Source organism: Oncorhynchus gorbuscha, unplaced genomic scaffold (genome assembly GCF_021184085.1).
Source record: "Oncorhynchus gorbuscha isolate QuinsamMale2020 ecotype Even-year unplaced genomic scaffold, OgorEven_v1.0 Un_scaffold_9859, whole genome shotgun sequence".
NCBI classification, from domain to species: domain Eukaryota; kingdom Metazoa; phylum Chordata; class Actinopteri; order Salmoniformes; family Salmonidae; genus Oncorhynchus; species Oncorhynchus gorbuscha.
The window spans coordinates 7358-12002 of record NW_025752735.1 but is presented as its reverse complement, the minus strand read 5'-3'; the positions used below and the strand labels follow the sequence as shown (position 1 = coordinate 12002).

The 4645-nt window shown below is 42.8% G+C and overlaps 1 long non-coding RNA gene across 1 annotated transcript; it reads right to left on the bottom strand.

Moving 5' to 3' along the window:
* Positions 1 to 2431: 2431 nt before the first annotated feature.
* LOC124030197 lies at positions 2432 to 3325 on the bottom strand. Its single transcript, XR_006837919.1, has 2 exons — positions 3184 to 3325; positions 2432 to 3097 (listed from the first exon to the last, which is right to left on the bottom strand). It is a non-coding gene; the product is annotated as an uncharacterized LOC124030197 (long non-coding RNA).
* Between the last annotated feature and the right edge of the window lie 1320 nt (positions 3326 to 4645).

Here is a 4645-nt window from a genome sequence, read left to right as displayed (position 1 = left end):
ATTCTTTTGCCCCTAACCCTGCTACGGGGGGTGGGGTTGATTCACTGTTGTGGTCGGGCCTGTCTGGGTTCCCCCCCTGGGTTGTACCGTGTCGGGAGATCTTTGTGGGCTATACTCGGCCTTGTCTCAGGATGGTAAGTTGGTGGTTGAAGATTTCCTCTAGTGGTGTGGGGCTGTGCTTGGGCAAAGTGGGTGGGGTTATATCCTTCCTGTTTGGCTCCTGTCCGGGGGTGTCCCCGGATGGGGCCACAGTGTCTCCTGACCCTCCTGTCTCAGCCTCCAGTATTTATGCTGCAGTAGTTTATGTGTCGGGGGCTAGGGTCAGTTTGTTTATCTGGAGTACTTCTCCTGTCCTATTCAGGTGTCCTGTGTAATCTAAGTGTGCGTTCTCTAATTCTCTCCTTCTCTCTTTCTTTCTTCTTCTTCTCGGGAGGACCTGAGCCCTAGAACCATGCCCCAGGACTACCTGGACATGATGACTCCTTGCTGTCCCCAGTCCACCTGGCCATGCTGCTGCTCTGTGTGTGTGTGTGTGTGTGTGTGTGTGTGTGTGTGTGTGTGTGTGTGTGTGTGTGTGTGTGTGTGTGTGTGTGTGTTATATCAGCTCACGGCTCTCTGTGTGATTTTCATATCGTCTATTCCGTCCTTCTCTCATCCCGGGATTTAGGGTATTACCAGCTTAGTTCACAAGGCAGTGGCAAAACAATAAAAAGCACATTGGGCGTCTATTTCCAGAATGCTAACAAAAGTGGTACAAGTAATAGAGAATTTCCATGGAAGCTGCTAGCTAAATATGCTAACGAGCACAAACAAAAATAAACCATTTGCAAAGACAGGCAATCCAGCTCATAAAGTTATACATATATAGGTTGGAGTTACCGAATGTCATTTTGGATGAGTTTGGCCATTTACAAGTGAATGTGAATGAGAGACATTGTGCAAATGAACAGAGTTTTGACGCGTGCTTGTCTAAAGAAAGAACAATGCTGGAGCAGACAGGCCAAGAAAGGAGAATATAAAAATGCAAGGAAATCAAGGTAGCAGTGGCAGCTGTACAGATAACTCATCCAAGGGGCTTTGACTTCTCAAACACAGCAGAAAACTAATACGATATGATGCCCCATCACCTTATTAATTCAGCCATTTACTTACATAACTAGCAAATTATACTTAGTGGTTGTGTTAATGCAGGAAAGAAAGATAAAACGCATAAGAAATATCTTGCTGAATTTTCTAAATGCAGATTTTCAATTCTTCTTATTGTAGTTTCTGCTTGGCATCAGACTCATTTTGTGATTCATTTGCACTTCTTCACTTGGATGAGAATTCACGAAAGGACATTCTATCAGCATTTAGCACTCTGACTGATGTGTAGCTACTTTTGTCCCTGTAGCCAGCCTACTTTTCTCTAGTAACATGCAACAATGACTTTCAGCAAAACATTTGGAAAGGTAACTGGCTGCATTCTTTCTATGATGAACATTAGAAATATGATGGTCATGCATCGTTTAGCAAGACAGACAGACAGACAGACAGACAGACAGACAGACAGACAGACAGACAGACAGACAGACAGACAGACAGACAGACAGACAGACAGACAGACAGACAGACAGACAGACAGACAGACAGACAGACAGACAGACAGACAGACAGACAGATGTAATTGCAGGGTACAGTGAAAATCTTACGCTCCAACAGTACAGGTCAAATGAAACAGTAAACAAAATAAGAAGAGAAGTGAATGACTAAAGATAAATATATATGTATATATACACACACATTTACAACAGTGGGGCTCAGGGTTAGAGTCAGTTGGGAAATGTCCATAGGGGGAGCAGCAGGGGGGGGGGGGGGGGGGAATGAGTGAAAGGATCAAAAATATATACTATATACATATTTATGCTGTAACAAAGATGAATGTCCATTGGGGTTTGAGGGCACGGTACATGTTTGTTGGAGAGGAGGTGGGGCAGTCTGACTGTTTTTACCACTGTACTGCCGTGATGCTCCTATACTGCCCAGGTCTGAGTAATGGAACTGGAGAGAACAGGCCATTTGAGAAAAACAAACATTTTATTAGGAAGTCAGTTAAGGACAAAAATTTTTTTTTCAACGATGGCCTAGAGCCCACATGTCCTATCATTTGAAATGATGGCGTAGGATACAATGTACTGCTGAAATATATGGGTTGGGCAACAGTACATTCCACTCAATATCACATTTTCATTGATACACCGTTAACTGATTTAAAGTCAAACATCAAAGCGAGTGATAGGCTGTTGGATTTGGCAAGTGACACTTTAGAAACGTGATGTTGTACTTACAATGTTGCAAGGGGCAGCAATGACTTCCAGCATGCTGCACCAACACTTTATTACATCTAAATAATTCATTCATACTATGTAATCGATTGAAACACACAGAGCTGTTAGTGGTTAATGCATTTATTTAGTTATTTTTACAGTTCCATTGAGACCAAGGACTCTTTTGCAACTCACTCCACAAAATCACAATCACAGCTGCATAGAAAATACTCTAAGAAATTTGAAATAAAACAATCATGAAGATCAACCACATTCCTCAGTAAAGAGGTCCTCAACCGACATTCTGATGTCGCCATCCTCTAGGACCGGAAGAAACGGAGTCGAGGAGGTGAGGAACTATGGCCACAAATGCACTGAAATGACACATTCCTTCTCCACTAGCACATCATCAGGCAAATGACATTCCCCTGGATGGGTTCAGAAGGTGAGGGATCAGGGGTCAATGTCGGAAGACCAGGCTGCTCCCGAGGGAGGTGGTGGCTGCTTTCTCCCTCTCCTGCGGGAGAGAGCGAGACAGAGAGACAGAGGTAGAGGTGGTGTATGATTTCAGAAAACATAGCAGTTGTCATCTGAGCTCTCAGCAATAGGACTTTTAGGAATAAGACTTATATCTGAGTATTAATCTACATCAGAGTCATCAAAAATAGCCCTTTCTCCCAGAATCAGCTTGTGGTAGGTGTTCCTGGTGTTTTGTGTCAGTTCACTCAATCTTCTCTTCAGGAGGCAGAGAAGGCCATTCCTCCCTCCCTCCAACATCTCCACTGCATTGCCTAAAAGTCATATGTAAAACAGCAAATTATTTACAATTCCACAATAGTGTGGAATTATTCTAAAAATAGTGTAAACCTCAACTTACTCTGATATTGCAGCTGTAGGGACAGTGCCTCTAGAGTTCCTGCTGCTCTTTGTAGGCACCCCCAGTGCTTCTTCATCTCCTGCACCAGGATCCTCTCTTCCTCCTGCAGTCTGTCCACCAACATCAGTCTGCCCAAGATTGCCTTTTGGATGACAAAATGGCTGTTGCCTCACAGAGGTATAATATAACAAAATGATTGCAGCCTACGCTGAAGGTAAAAGTGAAATCACAATAGATATACTTACTGGTGCCAAGTCTCTCCCATGGCCACAGTATTGAGCAGCCACTGTGGGGAGCCTAAACTCTGCCTGCTGCTTGTGAAGTTGAACAATGTCAGCTGTCAAGGCTGCCTTGTCCTCAACAATTTCTCAGAATCTGATGCCTCCTCTTGTTACCGTCTGAATGAAAAGGGGTGATTAGACGGACTGTAGATTCAGATATATTACATGACTCTTGGTTATAGAGCTACTATAGAGGCACAAACAAAGAGAGTACAAAGCAATCAACTCATTTCTAAAGCATTTGTTGTCATGCTGTTGTAACATTATACAAGGCATGCAGAGTTGTGACTCACAAGATACTCTGCTGTTTATGGTAATGTCATTTCTCAGTTTAGTTAAATGTTTTACATTAAATCAATGAATAACATACGTCATGCCTACATTTGATTATAAACATGGTCTGATGTGTATGACTAATTAATTTTCTTTCACAAATCAGTTTCAATGCTTGATTAATAATGTGTTTGAGGTCATTTTGTCATTGGGCACTGTCTGCCCCATTTTCCCTCCGTCTTTCCTGTTTGCCTTGTCTGACCATCCTGAAGTGTGGCTGTCAAACGCAGGGCAAGTTACAAACATGACTCCAATGACATCAATGCAATTATGAAGTTGAAAGACAGAGAAACATGAACTTTTCTACCTGTTGGATTCTGGCTCGAAATACACTTATTCCTGTCATCATATTATAATGTACTGATTACCTAACATGTATAAGAAATGTACATGTTAGGGGTCAATAAGGTTTAATAGGAACTTGGTGTATGGAAAGTTATTGAGTGAGACAAGGGGAAGTGCAGAAAGTTCCTATTCTGTTCAAGCATGTTGTTGCTGAATATTAATATTTCTAAGGAAGGAGGCAAAGTGTAACAATCTAGTTTCAGTTCCTGATGAGGCAGGCCAGTTTCTGTGGAACTAGGACAATGGGTTTGTGCCCGTAGGCGATGTTGTTGCTGGTAATGTCTGTGAGGACCTGCCTTACAACAGGCCTACAAGCCCTCAGTCCAGCCTCTCTCAGCCTATTGCGGACAGTGTGAACAATGATGGAGGGATTATGCATTGCTGATGTAACTCGGGCAGTAGTTGTTGCCATCCTGTACCTGTCCCGCAGGTGTGATGTTCGGATGTACCGATCTTGTGCAGGTGTTGTTACACATGAATTGTTACACATGAATTGTTACACA